Raw genomic sequence first — 20,964 nt, 5'->3', positions numbered from 1 at the left:
GTTCGTTCAAAGACAGCATTTTGTGTGGTTTATTATGGAGCCCCGGAACAAAGAGGTTTCCTCAATTAAAGTCCTGAAATGCATCCTCTAAATGAAAATGCTTTTGATACACTGATCAGCAAGAGGTTGTAAATATCGCAGCAAAGCATACATTGTTAAAGACCAATTCCCACAGAAAACGCCACAGTTGGGAATGTAGGTAATGAGGGGGCCTGAACAGAGCAGAAGCAATGAGCCATGCCAGCTCCTTCCCTAATGCCCTAGTCTTACACTAAAACACTTGTTATACCATAACACTAGATAAATTGTATTTTCCTTGACAAAAAAACGCAACACACACAATCATACACACAGAAAAAAAAACCCAGTATAAGTTAAATGAGTGCATTTTCAGAGCTCCTGTAAAGAACTATTTTTAATTGTTATCTAAGGACTCAGGAATGACCATTCCCAGAATGATCAAGAAGAAATAGAGGACATGTCAAGAAAATACCTTGCCAAAGCCACGACTGCTGGATGTTCACTGAGTAATAATATTCACATTTGCGGCAGAAAGATTAATGTACACTAAACATCCATCAGTAGAGCTGTGTCAGGAATAAGATAAGCCTCCAAAGTGTCCCCAGTGTCAGGCATATGGTACTGGGATAGCAGCACTATGTTTTGTAATCCTATAGTAAGACAAACCTTCTGCTGGCAAGGATGCATCAGCCACAGAGTGCATCTCAAATAACTGGGGATAGACATCTGGATAATTGCAAAAAACCTGTTTTTTCTTAGGCCACTTATACACTATAAACGAATATTTACCATTTGTAAAAGAAAGATTTGTTGCTGGCTCTTTTTCCCCACCCAAGAGCTGGCTTGGGGGTGAAGTCGGTGAGTTTCTGTCCTTCAGCTTCACCCAAAGCTTCACACATAAAAAAATCACTGAAGAGTTTCGCTTAGCCTGGAGACAGGAGTATATTAAATCTCCACTTTCCTTCTCTTTATCAAAAGTTGCTAAATTATGCAGCAGAAATTGTTTCTACTGCTTTTTGGAGTCAGTTATAGGGGTTTGGGTTTTTTTTTTTTTAGTCCAATGAAGTACCCTCTCCACGCACTTCCAAATTTTCTTTCCTACAGCAAATTAACAAGTTTTGTCACAAATACACTGGTTCGTTTTTCCCTTAAATTATTTGTCATGATCAAAAGTTCAGACTTCTATTGGTTTTGTTTCATTCTTATTCCTTTGGAGGGAGAAAACTGAAACAAACGAAACAAAACAAACTCACAGAAACATTAAATTTGTTTTGTAATCAGCTCAAGAACACTGCTCAGAACACATAAAAATCGAAGTATTTCTTTGTAACAACTATTTCGTTCCTTCTCTCTTTCTGTCTCCATCCCTTCCCTCCTTCTCCCTAATACAGTCAGTTACACACACAGTCTATTTCTTGTTCAAAAAGCTGAGCTTTGCTAAAAGCTAAAGAAAATCAGCGCCCGAAGGGAAAACAAGGAAAAGACATCAACTCAGGAGCTGAGGAGCCACAGGTAAAATGTTCCTCTACCTTAACACAAGTCATTGCAAACAAACAAGACCTAGTTCAAACACCACTATCCATTGCTGCAGGGTTATCTCACAGAGAAAGATTTGCCTCCTGTCACCAACATTTCCCCAGTGCTCCCAAGACCCAACTCCTCTCAGGTGTACATCCTAGGAGCCAGCTCCCGAGGGTACCACTAAGTTAAAGGGCAGGAAACATTCCCCACCAAGGCAAAGCCACTGCCAGCGTGGAGGAGAGGTGCGACAGCCAAGTGGAAGATGTAAAAGGCTGATAAGCTCCCGCAGAGGGAAGACTACCTCTCCCCTATGAAAAGCTGTACTTTTTTAAAGGAGAGGAGAGGGTAAGGAGCTAGAAGCACCGAGGTTGGAGACCATGAAACACTTGCAGAATAACATAAATTCAACAAAGAGGAAACTGTTTTCACCATTGTTAACTCAGTTTTTCCCCCAGCCTATCCTTCCCGAGAAAGGAGAAGACACAAACTACTAACGACGGCAGTTTCAGACAGATCTATCAGCACTTGCTAGCTTTAGTTGTTTCACCAAAAGTAAACTACGGAGAAGAAGGCAAAGTCTCAAGAAAAATATCAGCTTGGTGTGAAGGTCCAGTTTAAACTCCCGAGTCTCAGCCGGGACATTCCCGGCACAGTAAGTGGGACCCGCAGGGGGTTTGCGCTCCGCTGCCCTTTTGTCCTCTCGGGAGGGACCTGCCCAAGCACTGCTGCCTCCCTTCCCGCTGGGTCACGTCACCCACGGCCACCGCTGTCCCGCTCTCCCTGCGCTGGCATTTAAACGCTCCCAGGGACCGCAGCACCGGGGCTGCGCTCCCCGCCCGGCAAAGCGCGGTCCCGCTCCTGCCCCCGGGCACTCCCGGACCTCACCCCCGCCTGGCCCTCGCCCGGGGGTCTCCGGGGGCTCAGGTGTCCCCCTCAGGTGCGACCCTGCTCCCACCCAGCCCCACAGCCCCTCTGGCCGGCCACCCTCTGCTGAGTCCTGCTGGGGCAAGTGTCCCGGAGCCACGGCAGGGACGAGGGGAAGCGCTTCCCGCTGCGCCCCGGGGGAACGAGCGCTGAGGGCACCATCCCTCGGGCAGACCCGGCAGTCCCCTGCCTCGGACTTACTTCGGGCGGCAAAAAGCTCCTCTCCCGCAGCTGAAAGGGGCGAGCAGCGACCGTCCCCGGTGAGCAGCGGCTGGCTCCGCCGCCGCGCGTCCCTGCGCTTCCCACGGACGGGCTCGCCGGCCGCCGCCTCACGCCCGGCTCTCTCTCCCGCCGGAGCTTTCTCGCCGAGATTTTTATACTGGAGGCAGGGAACCTGATCCGCGCTTTGACTCGGCGGAGCCCGGGCTGCGGCGAGGCGGCGAGAGGAGGGAAGGCAGGCGGGCGCCGGGGCAGAGCGAGCGGCCGCGCTGCCCCCTCGTGTGATGCGGAGGGGCCGCGCCCGCCGGGCGGGTCACCCGCGGGGCAGCCTCGCCCCCGCCGCGGGGCCGGGCCGGGCTGGGCGGGCGCGGGGGCGGGACCGGCACCGCTCCGCTCCGCCGGGAGCCGCGCACCGGGGAGACACAGCCCCGTGAGGGACTGCTGCCGCGGGGCTGGCCCCAGAGTCCCTACCGGGCGTGTTAGCCCAGGAGACTTGCCCTCCTCTTCATCACCCAGGCAGAGGGAGAGGCGCCTCGCCCCGCAGCCCGGCCGGCGCGGGGCTTCGGCTGCCTTTGCGGGCACAAACGGCCAGGGCAGCTTTTGCCCTTGGCTGTCAGAGTTTAGAGAGCTCTGACTTTCGGCCTCGCTGACTTCCAGCTTGCCTTTTTGACCACGGGAGTGATAGGCTGGAAATACTGCTGCAGAGTGGGAAACCAGAAAACAAATAAATAAATAAATTTAAAAGCCACAGCTGACCCCTTCTCCCTCCTAGCCCCCTGTCCCCATCTTTTGATTTCAACTTGTCCTAAAAGTGCTATGAGAACAACTTTTGCCGTGCCATTTCAACACTTTTGGTCATAGCATTGCTGGAGTTGTATCGGTGCGTTCATTTAGGAGCAGACTTTTCCAACTTTTAGGTTCATTACATCTACTGAGTAAGAGTTCCCCAATCCACAGCTTAATTTAAAACTAAGTGGACTTGTTCCAAACTCCAGGCAATTTCTGTGTAATTCCCTCTCCCCAGAGCAAGTCTCTGCCTTCACTTGAAAGACTGGGCCCATTCACCGCTAAAGTCTCAGCAGGGTTTGCAGCTTGCAGCTCTTGCTCCAGGTTTGCACAGAAATCCAGTTCAGATTCCCCTCCTGTTTCCAGAGGAATGAGCTAAAAAAGTAATTTGTCTGGCACTGTACACATTGCATCATCTAACACCTACCATCTGTGACAATGAAAAGCACTGTACAGCCAGTCCCAGAGTGGGCAATTGCACTCACCTGCAGTCCTTCTTAGTAAAGTAAACTAACCCTTTCCATCCACACCTTGGCATCTTCTTTTCATCACACAGTTATGTGTTCAGTCCTGGCATGGCTGTTCAGGATTTACACCACCGGCAGGTTTAATGACAGTGATGTAATTTAAAACAACAATTTTGATTTGCAGTGTAAAGTGATGGCTTGAGGTGGAGAGAATATCCTTTCTAGCAGCTGGATGAGAGGAAAGGAGCACTCAATAGCATTCGTGTTTCAGAGCATGCAAGGCTGAATGAATGCTTGCTAGCCAGCTTGCACCTTCCTGAGGTCTTCTCAGTGAAATCCTGGCGGCACAGTGCTAAGCACGACAAGCATATAGAGAAAGAAACCTTCCACCAAAAACACCTGGTTGTGGTTGACACTTTTCAGACCCAAGAAATTCTCCATACAACCACTAGCACTTTCAGATGATCAATCCTTTCTGAGTAACAAAGTAGGAACGAGAACAATGGCTCTAAGTTCACCTTGGTCAAAACCAAAACAGATTGCATGAGAATGGGCCAAGAGATTTCTTACTTTCCTCATAGAAATCTGAGTCTTAGCCACAGCACTGCAAGCTTAGCATTTTCATAAAACAGTGGAAACTTTGCAGAAAGCAACTGCTTTTCACAAAGATGTGAATGATGTTAGAAGCCTCATTTGGCCTCTGAATTTGGAAGCAATGTCAAGAGTTAATCTTCAACCAAATTTACTCCCAGATTTTCTCCGTACCTAGTTTTTCATAGCTCAGACATTATTTTCCTGAAACTGAGTTTACATGCACAGAAACTAGTTTTCTGTGTTATTTGACTCAGAATCTCCAAAATAAAACTGCTAACAAGGTTAGCAGAGCTTCTCAGGGGGCAGATTGTTGTTGGAAGCACTTATGACTGGAACAGGGAGTATCTCAGTTTTTGACTGTCAAAGAAGTAAATGTGTTTTAATGTTCATATTATTTGTTTCAAAGGCACCTTGAGGCTTAACTGAGGTTTCCCTTGCAATAAGAAATGTACAAATACAGGAAGAAAATTTCTTTGCCCCAAATTCCTCACTGTGCTGGGGACATTTGATATTAATGGAGCATAACGCTTGAATTTCTTGACTAAACTTTTCCTATTGAGATAGAGCCTGTTAAGACAGGGAAGACAACGAGATAGTGAATACAGCCGTTTTGAGAGGACAAATGTAGCTTCTTTTGCCAAGAAAAAGGTCATCAGTTATATGTTAATCACAGCCTCAAAGGTGCCTGTGGCACTGGTTCCCGGTGGGAAACAGCAATACAGCATGAAGAAAACGGGTGGATGGAAGATAAGCTATGACCATTTACTTTCACAGGGATGTTTTTCTTAACAAAAGGCTATTAAGATATCTTCTCTGCTGTTTTGTCTCCCCTGAGTTTTTTTTTCTCAGACAATTGCTACGTGATCTCTGGAACTGCAAACAAGTCAATATTTCTTGTGGCATATAAGAAAATCCCTACTGAAAAAATACTTTTCTACTTTTCTACTCTGAGCACAAAGGTAACTGTGAAAAGGGACTTTGTTCACAGATTGTCAGGGATATTTATCTTTAAAATCCTTAACATTTGTATACAGCTGCTGGTTCCACTCTGATTAAAAACAGTGGTGAGTAATGGACTGGCAGCTGTAGAAGTCCAGTTTCTGTTTTCACATATCCTCTTTACTACCTGAAGCAAAAATGCACAACTTAATGAGTGAGACAAGTCTGAAATATCTCTTAAAAAGGAAAAGTGAAGGTTAGGGCCAAAACAAGCTGTAAAAGGACCTTTGATTGATGCCACATGTAAATGGTCTCATAAACAATACAAAGTATTAGGTCCTCGTTAGAATCCCTATTCAATCAGTAAAAATTTATGACAATTTTGGGGAAAGGAGCTCCCAACTTTAGATATAGTTTTTGCCAAAATACAGAAAGACCCCATAATAAGTTCCCTTTGGTTAGGTGTTTTTTTCCCTTTGAAAAAAAAACATAAACGCCAAATTTTCTCTTTGGAGCTGAGGGGTTTTTTGTTACTTTCAGGTAATAATTTCACTATCCACCTGAAGGAGATAGTTGGAGCTTCTAACAGCAGTTTGCACTTTTTTTCCAAAGATGGCCTTAAAAATTCTGACTCCTAAGTTCAGAGAGCAAGTCAGAGGACAAGGCTTTATGCAATTTTCTCTCAAGGAGAGCTTCCCTGTTTTTGGTCCCACTGCTGAGTAGGTTAGAAGGTCAGCTGGAGCTGAGCTTGCCTTGTTTGTTTCAGCTCCACTGTAAATATCAATTTCTTTCCCTGCCCTCCTCAGCCATCAGCAACAACAGCTCCAGGAAAACGTAACATGATTCCAGGAACGCAGAGAGGAGAACTCCCCAACAGTTTGAAGGTTTTTTCACCTTTTGCTCCATTGTTGTTCCCGAGCTATTGAGCTGCCAAGCCCTGGCAACTGAGTGCCCTGCGCCCCGACTCCCGCACTCAGATCAGATTTCCATTAGTGATACTGAATTATTTAGTGAATGCATTGAAGATTGAAATCAACTACTGAGCTGTGTACCCTCTCACTCTATCTTTCATTTCAAGCCCACATATTATCATCACAGAGACTATCAATCTTATAATTGGAGTAGAAAGATCCATGGAGTTCAGAAATAATAATTCATACCTCACTCTCTAGTATTAAAGTAATCCAGCAAATAAAAAATCAGATTTCCCAGATGCATGTGGAATACGGCGGTGAGAGCATGAACCCAGAAGAGTTATTCTTTCATGCACATATGCTAAAAACTTAAGATATTTGAAAACAAAGTCAGTGGCCCAGAACTTGATCTTAAGCTTCAGTCACCAAACCATGAATACATGTCGTAACTTTACACATTTGACTGACTCTATTTTCTACAAGGGGATTAAAGCTCTTCAACTCAAAATTATTCATGTGCATACATCTGCATGTTGCAGTTTGAAATCCACAGATATAATGCGACACAGCAGGCCTTTCCAGATCCCCAGCATTTAAAAGGCTGCTCTTCATATGTTGGCTTCTCTCACTACTTTCTTCTTTTGTTTGTGCTGGCAATCCTGGGAATGGAAGTCCTACGTATCCAGGATTTGAAGTCTACTGCATTAAAAATAAAATAGCTTAGCTATGATGAAAAAAGTTTGCTTTCAGTCATGATCACCTTTTTTTCCATAAACAAGCACATTCATTTGATTCTAGTTTTGCAGTTAAGGGAGAAGTTTAAACCAACAGAAAATGGCATTTTATTATGAAGGGCTGAACAACAGATACTACTTCTGTTCTGTTTTCCGGGGATTTTTCACTATGCATTGTAAAATCAAAGCAAAATGCAGAAACATGTTTTTCCTTTGAAAAAGAACCAATTAAATTAACATTTTTAATTGATTTCAAACTTATGGCAGAGAATTACTGTACAAATAGAATACAAATTTCCCTTTCAATTTCTCACAGGAAGAATCTGATTTGCTAATACCTATTTTTTTACCAGGCACTATACCCACGTGCCTTTCTATGAAAGGACTGGCTTTAGGAGTAGAGAAGATAGCATTTATAATCCTACCAAATCCCTCCTTGATGCTTCATTAAGGCAATCAGCTAGTATCATATAAAGTACTAAATAGCTTTGCCCTAGGAACTGGACTGAAATGGTCGATTTTACTCTCTGCCAAGCTAGCAACAACAGATTAGAGGCTCTAAGTCTGTAGCAGGCAAGTGATTAGAAAATTAGAAGCACTCTGATCCTTTCCCTATGATCTGAATCATGATGCACAACATTTTCCAGTTAAAAGTAAAACGGTAGTAACTATATTTTGAAAAACATAATAACTAACTTTCCATCCAATTGTGCCTATGATCAAAAAAGAAATTTCTTAATATATTCCCTTTAGGAATTGAATTGGTAGTATTTTGGGGAGCAACCAGTACAACACCCTCTGTATTCACAATATGATCCTACTGGCACAGCTCTGAGCCTGAATGTATGAACAAAGAAATTCCACTTACCAAAATGTTCTCTTGCCTTCTGATTTGTTTGCCAAATTGTAAAGAGTTCGCCTGTGTAACTATAACAATGCTAAACTTCACATTTAAAGACAAATATAAGTGGTTTAAACAAGTTTCTCTTGTGCACAATCAAATGATAAGAGTTCTCTTTCAGAGCACTGAAGAAAAGGTAGCTAAAGCCTTGATTACGAATCTGAGTGAAATCACAGCAATAGAAGGAACACTGAGAAAATAATATTGACAAATAATTATCAAACATATTCAGAAATACCATTACTGAGAGTTCTTTACAGCTATGTTTCCCTGGACTCTGGTGGCTTAGTTCACAGTTGAGCTCATCAGCTTTCAATGGTTACAGTACAAGCTTGTACTGTACACTAACAGAGGGGTTTTTCTTCACTTTAGGAAGGACGTTGAGACACTTGAGCACATCCAAAGGAGACAACAAGGCTGGAGAGGGGCTTGGAGCACTGTGAGGAATGACTGAGGGAGCTGGGGGTGTTTAGCCTGGAGAGAAGGAGACCTCATCACTCTCTACAACTTCCTGAAAGGTGGCTCTAGCCAGGTGGGAGTTGGTCTCTTTCTCCAGGCAGCAACTGACAGAACAAGGGGACAGTCTTAAGCTGTGCCAAGGGAAATATAGGTTGGATATTAGGAAAAAGTTTTTTACAGAAAGGGTAATGAAATATTGGAATGGTCTGCCCGGGGAGGTGGTGCAGTCACCATCCCTGCATGTGTTTAAAAACGACTGGATGTGGCACTCTGTGCCATGGTTTAGTTGAGGTGTTAGGGCTGAGTTTGACTTGATGATCTTAGAGGTCTCTTCCAACCCTGTGATTCTGTGATTCTGTGATTTAGTTAGTAGCAGTCACTCTAGTTAAAGGCAAGCATGCACTGAGACTGACAATTGTGGAAGCGACAGCAACTCATCCATTAAGTAGGACATAATAAAATTCAGGCCCTAAAATGGTAGCTTCCAAGGATGATAGGGTTGCAAAGCACTTTAGGAGCTAGCTAAATAGATATTTTCACAAGAAAATAAAATAAAAAGTGAAATTGCATTAAGGTTATGTAGTACTCTTTCGCTGCTATCAATTTTTTGGAAACAACTGTGACAAACGGGAAATTTGGGTGACATCACATACAGAGATAATGAGGAACCTGCATAAAGGTCTGTTGTTAAAAACATAAGAACTGGACGAAAAACAGTATAACCTGCACATGTGCAATACCTCATTAGTTAATGTAATGGCCAGGATCTTTTTGCCCATAAGAACGAAATTAGGTACATCTGTTCTTAACTTACTGGCAATTTCTGGCTTGAGATTTGAGCCAGTTGCATGGCCCTCATAAAGCACAATACATCTTTGATGGAAACTCCTGTGGGATGCTGTTGCCTTCAACGTCAGCTTGATCTAGGTTTTCATGCTCAGGAGTTTAACAAAACGTGGCATCATCATTCACAGGCCTAGACCTGGACTGGCTGTTATTAAAAAAACAGTGTGCACATTAAAACCTTTTAACATCCACATTAAAAATTTCATTGTGATATCAAATTATGGGGATTACTGTGGGCAATGCTGACACTTCTTGCTAAATGATGTGAGTTTTTTTCCCCAAAGACCTAGTTCCCAGCATTATGTGATTGCATTAGACATGCAGTTTTCAGTAGTAAAAAGTGCAAACATAGGGGAGAAAATCCTGATTCTTTCACTTATGCTTTATGGGAAAATCTCAGAATATAAATGTTAAAACATCATTAAAAAAAACCAGAGTTAATGAAAATTCTCAGAATATGTGTCAAAGTGTATATAATTTTTTTATATATTATAATGTATAATACATATAAATTAACATTTGGAGCCTTTCTCACAAGAGTTGCTGGGAATTTTTTCACATTTTTAATTCTTGGAACCATCAGCATAGTGAGAAAGACTTGAGAAAATAGCCACACATGTTGTTGTTTTGGTTATTTCCTCTGGTACATCCTTCATTTCAGCAGTTTACTTTACATGTTGGGAATTTGAAGGGGGTAGAGCACAGGGGAAGGTATCTATCCATGCAGAATAAAAAAAAATCCTAAAAAAAAAAAAAAAAAAATCCTAATTTTAGCCTCATTTCGACAAAACCACTACAGCTATTGCTTGCAATAATTTTGCCTTTACCATTCATTCCTACAGTGAAATTATGGAGGTTTTAAAAGGGGTTAGGTCTGAGCAAAGATACCTGGTTCTGCTTTGAGGAGAGGGAACAATCAGGGTAACCCTGTACTATCCACAGCTCTTTTGGTCATTAGTCTATTATTTCTACCGAGAAGTGGATAGGAACAGGGTCTCATCCTATTTTTTAAGATCCCTCAGATATTTTAGGCCTTTTGAAGATACCACATTTTTTAGCAGTGTTTATGCAGTGTTTAACATAGAGGAATGCAATCTTAGCTAAGATTACTTTTGCCCTAATTTTAGTATTAAGGTTAATTAATTAACATATGACATTATTGATGAAATTATATTAAGAACCTAGGAGGATATACATACTTGTACTTCAGTAGCAATATTTTTACTGTTACAATTTGCTTTTCAACACTACATGAGATTCTTCAGAATTTTTTTTACCTCCCCAGGCTATTCTTTTTACTAATTTTTCTGCCTAAATGCTAAGACATTGCAAAGCAAACCTTTCCAAACAGTTGAGTTTATCTCTCTCTTCAGCATTTATCCCTCTCTCTTTAAATATCCTGCATCCTTCTCTTTGTCTAAATGATGCTAAATAGAAGACCTGATTAGGACAGCATAAAAAATGCACATCTAGAAATTGCAAGGAGTTGAAAGCAGCAACACCACCAGATGTGTCTTAGGAATCACAGTTAACTGCCTAAAGGCAATATCATATTTAATGAAATGTTCCCAATATTTAACAAAATTCCCATGCTTCTGGTACAATTTGCCCATCTACATTTCCTTCACCATACCTTTTCAGGACATAGAGAACATGAGTCTTTAACTAAGAGCTCATATGAATCTGTGACCCTGTGTCACTGTTGCCTGAACTCTTTCTTTAGTGACATGTTTTAGATTTGATTAATTTTTTTTCCTTTTTTGTGTGTGTGTGTGTGTGACATCTGTTTTGTTTCAGCTGTCTGGGATAGGAAATGAGGAGCACTTTCCTAGCTGCATTGCCTGTCTTTACTCCAGCATCTATGGGTACCATTCATTTTCCAGATGAAATATTGTTTTGGAATGTTGTAAAATGATACTCCCTTTATGTTTCAAATTATTCCTACAGTGTTGGTCAAAAAAAAAGAAAAACACCTAATTTTGAAGCATAGGCATAGGACCAGGTCACAAATGTAATTCAATGCTTTTTATATAGTGTTTTTCCCCTGGTTGTTCTGATGATGAAAGAAGTGCTGGCAATCCATGAACTTGTTAAGCAAGTGTGTCTTTTGTGGGTTTGTTTATTCACGAAATGGAAAGGTGAAGATGGGTGAAATCCATGCAAACTGATACATTACCTGATCTGCACAGGAAAAAGTCATCCTCCATGGAATCCTGGTTTATTCACAGCGATAACCTGTTTATGAAATCCTAGATAAATTCCCCCAGCTGGATTCCCCTGCTGCCCAGGCTGGCTAGGACACAGATTCATCCTGTAAGGAATGCCCAGGTCCCACAGCAGGCACAGTTCATCTCACCATGGAGCTGATTCTCACCTGTGATTTTCCCCCCTAACACAATAAGCCAGCTGTGTGACTAAGTCTGAAATATTACCCAGTACTTTTCTACAAGAATTGTTCTAGGAAGGGGATTCAAGGCAAATTTTGCTGGGCTTACTGTTATTAAAGGAAGGAAAAAGAAAAACCCAAAACAGAGCAGGTAAATTCATCGGAATTTACACCTCCTCAGGCTGCAATAATAATATGTTGATAAAGCTTCATGATTGCAATTCCCAGGACATCAAGGTATCAGCCAAGATGTCTCAAAACATTACTGGTTCAAATTTTCCTCTGATTACAACCATTCAAAATTCAAATCCCACCCACTAAGACTATTGAACGGAATTTCAGAGGGGCAGACAATATTGTTTTAACATCGAGGTGCTTTTTTATGTGGGATGGTTGGAAAGAGGAAGAGTGTTGAATTTGGAACCTCTTCAGGATACAGACTATTTCGAAGCTCAGGCTGTCTAAAAAATGAAGATGAATTAAAGAAAATGGAAGGTGATTTCCTGTTACCCTAGTGCAGAATTACTTGACCAACACTGTTAAAATTCTGGCATTCATAGCTGTAAAAGTCATTAACCAAATGTCATCCAGCTTGAAGAGGTCTTGTTTCATACATCTCATCAATACTTGAGACATGGGGCAAGACTGAACTGCTGGGTTTGACTCTCTTTCTTGTGCCAAATTTTTCAATGTGAACTCTTAAAAGCCTTTATGTAATTAACATATGAAGGAGATGAAATTGGTCACTTTTGGTCAAGGTTTGGGGTTTTTTTTTGGTGTCGTTTTTTGTGTTGCTTTTTTTTTCCTTAATATTTCAGAGCAACAGCTAAGAATGGGCATAATTGTTTCAAAAAGGTAAGTTTGAAAGATTAAAAGAGGCAAATGAAAAGAGAAGGCTTGGAATGGTAGTTCTACCTTAAGGATAAATAGTTTTCTTCATTTGTTATTAAAAACTGTAGCACATTTCATCTGAAACTGAAAGCTTCATCCATATCACTGCGTGCTCTATACTGGTGCTTATCCCAATGGTTAAGATAAGTTAAAGATAGTATTTGCCTTTTTTTTTTAATAGTAGTAAGCAAAATAAATGCTAAGTTCAAGCCTCTGGATGCTGGCTGGCCTCTGCGTGTGTATGTGTGAGACAGGAGCAGGTCCCTCTGCCTCTGGAGCTTCAGCAGAGCAAAAATGCATTTCTTGCATTTTGCCCTCTCCCATCCCAGGATAAACCATCTGGTACTTGTTGCTCTCTGTCTTGTGGCTGCAGCAGATCTCATCAGATTCCCTTTCTTCAGGGTTATTGAAGGAAATGATGACAAGAAGAGGACTGAAAGACAGTGGTCACTGAGGCCTGAGTCAGTGGAACTGCATCTACATCATGACACCTCTGTGGGAACCTCCACCTCACACCCTTGTGGCAGGAAGATGAGGAATTACCTACCTGCTTGTCTGGACATTTTATGTGCCCCTTCCCATCAGACACACTGCTCCTCCAGGGCCATGTTTGGGTAAGCATGAGCACAGCTGTGCCCTGAAGCAGATCATTTTTTAACTGCTACATTCAGCTCACACTGAGATAAAACCATTTTGTTGTTGTTGTTGGCCAGGACAGTGGTATTTGAACCTGTGGAGTAAGCAACTCTCTTTTTCTATTGACTAACAGAGAACACAAATCTTAGACCAGGCCCTGTAGTGCTTTTTACTGCTATGGTCACGTTAAGATGGACAGAAGAAAAACTAAACAAAAGAGAAAACATTTCCATATCTATTGTTTTAGGGGATCAGAATCAGACTTTTTCCTGGTGTCCATGTGTATCAATGGAAAGAATGTGACAGGGCTGCAGGCTGTCCCCTCCTTCTCCCCCCAGTTTCATTTAAAGACCCAACACATTTGAGAAGAACAAATCTGTTTCCTATTTTCTGCACAATAGGGATGCAACTTTTAGCTTCAGGGAACCAAAAAAAGAAAGAAAAAACACACAACAAACTAAAAACTGAAAGAAAAGTGCATAAGTTCATGAAAATACCTTCAGCACAAAAGACTGCAGAAACTAGAAAATTCAATAGAAGACACAGTGCAATAGAATTTGCCAGATGTGAGGTCAACATAGTGGGAGTCAGAGGACTTGCAGGTCTGTTCTTTATACACAGCAGTGATCTCCTGGGTGACTTTGAGTAAAGGAGCCTCTCTTTAGCTCTCTTTGGTGTGTTCAACACCTGATTCTTAAAATCATACTAATTTTTTGTTTCCATTTGTCAATTCATATTCCCTGCTCCTTATAGCAAGTACTTTTTTCTTTCTTTCTGCTTTTGTAAAAATTCAAGGAAGGCCTTGGTAAGACCTAGATAATGGCCCTAAACACAAGGATCCAATCTTGATAATCCTGCCCCAACCTCAAAACTGACCCTGGTTTGAGTGCAAGACCGGGTCAGATGTCCCCACCAACATAAATTGGTCTACATTTGTATCATACAATTTATATGTATATAGGTTATATAATATACACAAATTGCTTCTGTAATCTAATGAGGAAACATAACAAAGAGCTGCAAAAATCTCATGTTGGTTAGGAAAAGGGCAGCAGCAACAAGAAGGTTCAATATGCCTGGGTAGGACCAAAGTTCAGATCTGAGACAACTAAAACTGGGCATCATAGTCTGGAAACAGAAGATCAGTTTCTCACACCAGAAAATTTTGTTTCCTCAAGACAGAGGTAGTAAGAAAGAGTCTAAAGCAGAGAAACTAATTTTGGCCAATGACAATGAAGTTCCTGAATTATCCACCATTTCTGAGTCCTTGGATCTAAGACCTTCATAGAACCACAGAATCATTTAGGCTGGAAAAGGCCTTTAAGATCAAGTCCAACCATTAACCAAAACCTGTCAAGTGTACCACTAAACCACATCACTAAAGGCCACATGTACACAGGTTTTAAATGCCTCCAGTGGTGCCAACTCAGCCACTTCCCAGGACAGCCTGTTCCAGTGCTTATCAATCCTTTTGGTGAAGAGACTTTTCCCAATCTACACCTCACCTGGCACAACTTAAGGCCATTCCCTCTTGCACCATTACTTGCTCTCAGGTAATTGTAGAGAACCATAAGGTCTCCCATGAGCCTCCTTTTCTCCAGGCTGAACAGCCTCAGCTCCCTTTAGACCTTTGCCCCAGACCCTTCACCTTACACGTACATATGGCCATTTTTACAGATGTCTTTTTTATTGGATGACTGAGTTGAGAGACTGAAAAAGGCTGCCCCTTAGAAGGAGTTGTGAATCAATGTTCTGCAAAGATTAATATCAGTGTTTGTTATTAATAATAACAAAAAAGGGAAGATAATCAGATCCTGTATTGCTAGATTTTCAAAATTAGCATACAGGAAATTACAGAAACTTAAAAAAAAAAGAAATCTTAAATGAGAAGCTCAGAAAGTATTGGCATTCAAAATCAAATAGCACCTCATAATCCTAATTAGCCCTTTTTCTCTTTCCCCCACAAAAGCAAAAAGGTTCTTCATTTCTGGCTACAGACTGGACCTCCTTCATTATTAAAGGGTGAAAAAAGCCATAGATGATCTCCAGAGCACTGCAATACTAACCTATCTCTCCCATTAGGAGGTCACTTCTTAGAGAGGAGTACTGCAAGTAAAAATCAGCTAGTCTGTAAATCCAGTGTAAGAATTTCAGGGTGACTTATGGAGTCAGACATACTGCTCACTTCATTTTGTATTAGAGAAAACTTCAAGCTACAAAAAAAAAACAAAACAAAACAAAACAAAAAAAACCAAAAAAAACAAAAACAAAAACAAAAAAACAAAAAAACAAAAAAAAAAAAAAAAAAAAAAAAAAAAAAAAAAAAAAAAAAAACAACTTCAAGTGACTGGAAAGACTAACAAGAACTTTTAATAGCAGTTTTACATGGAGAAACTGCTGGTTATCCAGTGACCCCCTACTGTACAATCATCTCACTGAACCGGACACCACTGTTCATATCTTCCCTTTCATTATACATTTCATAAAAGGCAGAAGGGAGGAGAATGGAAAAAGAGTGAACAGGCAGAATAATAACCCCCTTTATTTATATGGAGCCTTGCATCCCATTAGGATGTACCTCAGGGATGATAGTGAGACCCATTAGCAAAACACAGATACTCCTGGAGCTAAGCATGTGTTCATAAATGGACTGAGAAAGACCAGAGCTTGTTAGAATATCATCAGATCTGTCAGCAAAGAAATTTATGAGGTACATACATGCATTAACAAAAAGAGACAGGTAATCATACCCTCTTTAAAGAAAATACAGTCCTCGGCCTGTTGGCTGATTACATCAGGAACAAACCCCCCAAAATCTAGACACCAAGCACTAGTCTGAATCACCTAACACCGTTTTTGACTCAGGTTGGATGAGCTCTGGGATCCAAGATATTTGGAACTACATTTTAAATCTTTTTCTTTTCTTTTTAAGCCACTTCTTCATTCTCTTATCACCCTTAAAAAAGCCAACCAACAACAACAACAAAATAGATTCCAGCTACTCTGTGCCCTCCATGTTTTCTGGAGAGTAACAGAACTTCCTCCTGAGCAGGTCTACACCCACCCTTTGGTGGGAAGCCTCCTCTTCCCTCTAATTTTAGCAGAAGGCTTCATCCAAAGGCTGAAACTTCTGTGGCTTCCTGTCAAGGCATTACATGCTTTGGAGGCAAATGTAGAGCAACTGAGACTGCAGTCAGAAGTTCTTCTGACAGTCTGTCCTACTGATTTTTGTTAGTTCCCTGATAGTAAACTGTTCATAGGCATTCACCAGGCAGTTCTTCATCATCCTGTCTTCCTATCACCTACAGACAGTCCATCTGAATTGACACCCAGCAGCCAACTCCTGATTCTTATCCATGGGAAACAAACCCTTTATTTTTCTGGGTCTTGGAAATCACAACTCACCTTTAATATGACAGAACTGCTTGCCTTGCTGAATGAGAGCAGCAGAATCCATGCACTTGACCCTCTAATACTTCAACTCCACACTCACATAGCCAAAGTTCCTGACAGACACTCACACATCCCTGGTGCCAATTAAGATTGTGGATAGATGGGGCAGAAGCAGAGAGGATGCACCTCTGAAGGTTTTCTTGTGCTGCAGTGAACTAATACAGCTGCAAATACAATACTCATGTGGCAATATCAAGCCTTGAATGTGAAAATATGAGATCAAACACCTTGAAATTGTGGGACTGCTTCCAATATTTACCTATTTTTAGACTTAACAACCTTGGCAACATGTCTTACAAGCATCACTACCTAGTTTAAAAGGTCCCTTGTTAGGGAGAACCACATTTTAACTGCAGGGAAATGCTGAAATCACTTGGCTGCGGTGAAGCTGCAGGGGTTTGGGGGAAAAAGGTTTCAAAGCAAAAGATTCCTGTCAGGATTGGGTTTTTCCTCTCAAAAATGGGGTTTTATTGTTTTCATTGTAGTTACATTCCTACTAGGAAAGCTTTAGCTTTCTAAAGAAACATTATTATATTTCATATGTAAAGAAATGTTGCATTAAAAAAGGGAACTCCTTGCTCAAGTATATTAGCCTATGAGATAGATATTTTAATATATGTATGTGTGTGTGGTGCATATATAGTTATGAATTTCACCAGCTCTGTTAAAGAATTTTTAGGGAAAGTTGGCAAGAAACAGCTCTGTGTTAGAAACAGTTAACAGAGCTGAAAGGCTGAGTAACAAGGGCAAATTACAATGGATGAGAAAAGAGCAGTTGGCCTCTCTTCAGAGCGACACACACGTGTAAGGCCACACACATTCAAGGATTTGGGGTGCAAACCCAGTAGGATGCAAAGCTGTTTTCCCATTTTTTTTGACTCACCGCTGAGCAGCTCTGCCTGCAGGTGGTGGAACACCTCCAGAGGTTGCTGTGGGGGCAGCCCCAAGCACATCAAAAAGCACCTCTCCTCCACAGACATTTCCAGAGAGCAGCTGGCAGCCATTTGGTGCAGCTGGTGGCTGTGAAGGACCCCAGAGAAATCACAGTGCTTTGTACCACAGGGCTCATATATGTCAAAGCAGTGCTTGGTAGTTGTTCCTTGCTGTGCAGGGCACTAGGCTACATCCTCATCCAGCCCCAGCCAGTCCTGCTCAGGCAAAACTGTCTTTTTAGCACTATTCTTATTATTAATAATAATATTCCTAGGCTGTCTGAGACAGCAGGAAAAGGGAGCTTAAGACATCCTTTAAAAGACACAAGCACACAGCTGGCTGCTGGCAACAGCAATGAGCATCAAAGGGCTTGGAGTGGAGGAGGGAGGCAGAACCATGTGTGAGGGAGGTGTTCTGGGGGCAGCCAATGTCCCAGAGAGACAGGGCAAAGAAAACATCACAAAATGGTTCAGAGATACAATTTCAGGGTGGGACAGCAGAGGCAGGGGTGCTGTTAGGAAATATCAACTGGCACAGAAGAGAGGTTACAAAACTCTTGTGTCAGAAATGGCACTGAAACTCCTGAGTGAGGCAGGGAGGGGAGCTGCTGAAGAGAAGAAAGCAAGCAATAGCCATGGAATTCTCAAAAATTCCTCAATCAGACACACAGCTGGGCAGCAACAAGGAGAGCTTCATTATATGCTCATGGGTTAGTCCTGAGATAATGTGGAGGTGAACCAGAGAATACACTGGAGAAACTCTCCTGAGATGCATGGCTGAGATCCTGAGGTGACCTACATGCCTACATTACAGTCCTGCTAGTCTCTGCTGGACCCCTCCTGCACACACTGAATGCTGTGCTGGCAGTCTGAGTTTACCAAGGGACTGAGAAGATGTTCCTGGAAATATTAAAGGTATAATTAACCTTTTCTTTACCATGAGCTTGATTTATCCAGAAGTTTAGCATTCCCTTCTCTACACTATCATACACACATATGCAGGACTTTGACCCCTGGATCCCCTTCCTCCACTCCCCCAACTCTTCACAGCTTCCAAGTCACACCAGTCTTTTCCACTCTGCCAGAAGCAGCAACCCAGCTCTGCTGGCAAATAACACAAAGAAACTCAGCCCAGCCAAGGCATGCGCCTCTTCACTTTTTATTCTGTACATTTCCACACAAGTCACAATACAGAAAAAGTGTCCAAAAGGAACAGTAACCAGCTCTTTCACTGCATACATATTTCTTCCTTCTCCCAGTGTAAAATCTCCTTAGTTAGCAACACAGTGATCAAGATACTTTGTATAAATAGGGAATGCAAGAAAATCATGGAAGAAAATACTTTCTTACTTTGATACAAAAAGCCCCTCCTCCTTCTCGTATTCCCCCTGGCTGATGATTACCTGTGCCTTGATTCCCTGTTTAATGTATATCCTCCATTCATGGGTACTGCTGCGTGCCTCAGATCCCTTTTGCCAGCTGGCAGCCTCAAGATGTTCCAGAGCATTATGCATGGGGTCAGGTAGCATAAAAGAGCCCTTTGAGATGTTATTACAGCTCCTGGAACAGATGTGGGTTCAGATAATAGGATATGTACAAGTGCTGGAACTCTGGATGCCCATGAAATGTTGGTTAAAAATGCACATTTGCTACTTGGATTTTCTGCTCTGTTCAGGGGGCCAAACACATTGTGGAATGGTCCAGGTTCTGACCTTGGTCACATCTTGGTTCACCAGGAGTGAAGCTAGTGCAGAGGAGATCAGAATCTGTCCACTGTCCTTTCTCCACCATCTCCAGGAAGTACCACTATACATATATACATATATATATATCTCACTCCTTCCTAGGCTCAATGATCACTCCTTCCTAGCCTCAGTGACTCTTGCCTAGCCTTCTTCCTTTTTGCAGGAGAAATCTCTGCTAACCCTTATCCTTGTTCTTTACCAGTTTTCATCTCCCATTTGCCAGGTGGCCAGAGGAGATGCTAATATAAGGACCAGAGAATCTGTTCCCTCAAATGTTTCTTTCCATTCCCCAGAAACCTTTCACATCAACAAACCAAACTGGTGATTTCTGGACTCTTAGGAAATATTCTGTCCTACAGCATAACAGCAGAGAGGTGACAGAAAGAGTTATTACTGAGATGGGCACTCCTGAAGGAAACATTCTGTGCTCAACAAACTCAATACGATGCAATAAAGCTGCTCTAAAATTCAGCAAAATACTCTTCTCTGAAGAGAGATAAACCACCTGAATGCCTTCACTGACTTGAAATATTACCTGAGTTACAACTTTTAATACAAGATAGCTCAAACATGAAAATCAAGCATAAGAAGTGCAAAATAGCTCATTAGAAAATTGTCATTCTCCATCCCTCTTTACTATCTCAACTTAAACCAGTTAAACTAAAAAGCGTGGAACAGGGCTACTCTCACTGTCTCTCAAAAGTGGTTTCAGAAGAAGCAGGATGCTATAGAGGAGTAACATTACAAGGCACACTTAAAAAAAAAAAACCAAACAAAACCCCAAACAAAAAAAAAAATCTAAATCAAATGCCAAACAATTCAAAAATATTAAATATACAGCATATTTTGGACTTGTAACACAAAGCATCTTACCTATGTATAAGGAGATTATATTATCCCCATTTTACAGATAAGAAAACTGAGGCACAGTAAGGCTAAATGATTTGCCCAAAATGACTCAATGGAAGTGGCAGGAATTCAACCTCAAACCCTTGATTTGCTACTCTTGGCCCTATCTCCTTGACCCCAGTACCTGCAGAGAGAATTCTGATAAATTCTGAAAGTAAATACTTTCCCTATATTGTGATACTCAACCATGTGGCCCCCAGTTAGACTTGTTAACTCTCATAAGACAGAAGCATGCCATTACACCAAGTGATTATTTTTTGCATAATCTTCTTTGTTTTGCAGCAAAACAACAAGTCAGGTCTTGCTGGAATAAATCCTCACCGAGCTAGCTGTGACACTCTCATAAGCCAAGCTCAGTCTTTACATACATTGCATTTTCATTAACAAAACTGCAGCTTGAGGAGTGGTTGCCATAGGAAAAGCATGTTTTCCCCCATAGCACTGTGGTTTTTCCCAGTGCAAGGCTGCAAAACCATAGCTGTTCTAAAAGCTGTGCAGAAGCAAAGTAGCAATAGCAGTGGCACAAAGGCAGGCCTGTAGCTTGTAGCAAAATATTCTGCTCACTGACTCAGAGAGGACACTGAAACCTCCACGGACTGCCAGAAGGTTTGTGTGGGAGTGCAGAACACAAGTCCTCAGCTTTATCGTTGGCTAGACTTTTTAAAAATCTTTCAAAAGCCTCCTGCT

General features: G+C 41.8%; 1 protein-coding gene across 1 annotated transcript in view; it reads right to left on the bottom strand.

The window, feature by feature from the left end:
• PTN (pleiotrophin) overlaps positions 1-2,923 on the bottom strand; it is a 75,791-nt gene extending 72,868 nt beyond the window's left edge. The window contains exon 1 of the mRNA XM_063395598.1: positions 2,668-2,923. The gene's annotated coding sequence lies outside the window, so the exon portion shown is untranslated. The remainder of the gene's footprint in view (positions 1-2,667) is intronic.
• Between the last annotated feature and the right edge of the window lie 18,041 nt (positions 2,924-20,964).

Source organism: Prinia subflava, chromosome 4 (assembly GCF_021018805.1).
Source record: "Prinia subflava isolate CZ2003 ecotype Zambia chromosome 4, Cam_Psub_1.2, whole genome shotgun sequence".
NCBI classification, from domain to species: Eukaryota; Metazoa; Chordata; class Aves; order Passeriformes; family Cisticolidae; genus Prinia; species Prinia subflava.
Note: the sequence above shows the minus strand (reverse complement) of the source record. Positions and strands in the feature narration are given on the sequence as shown.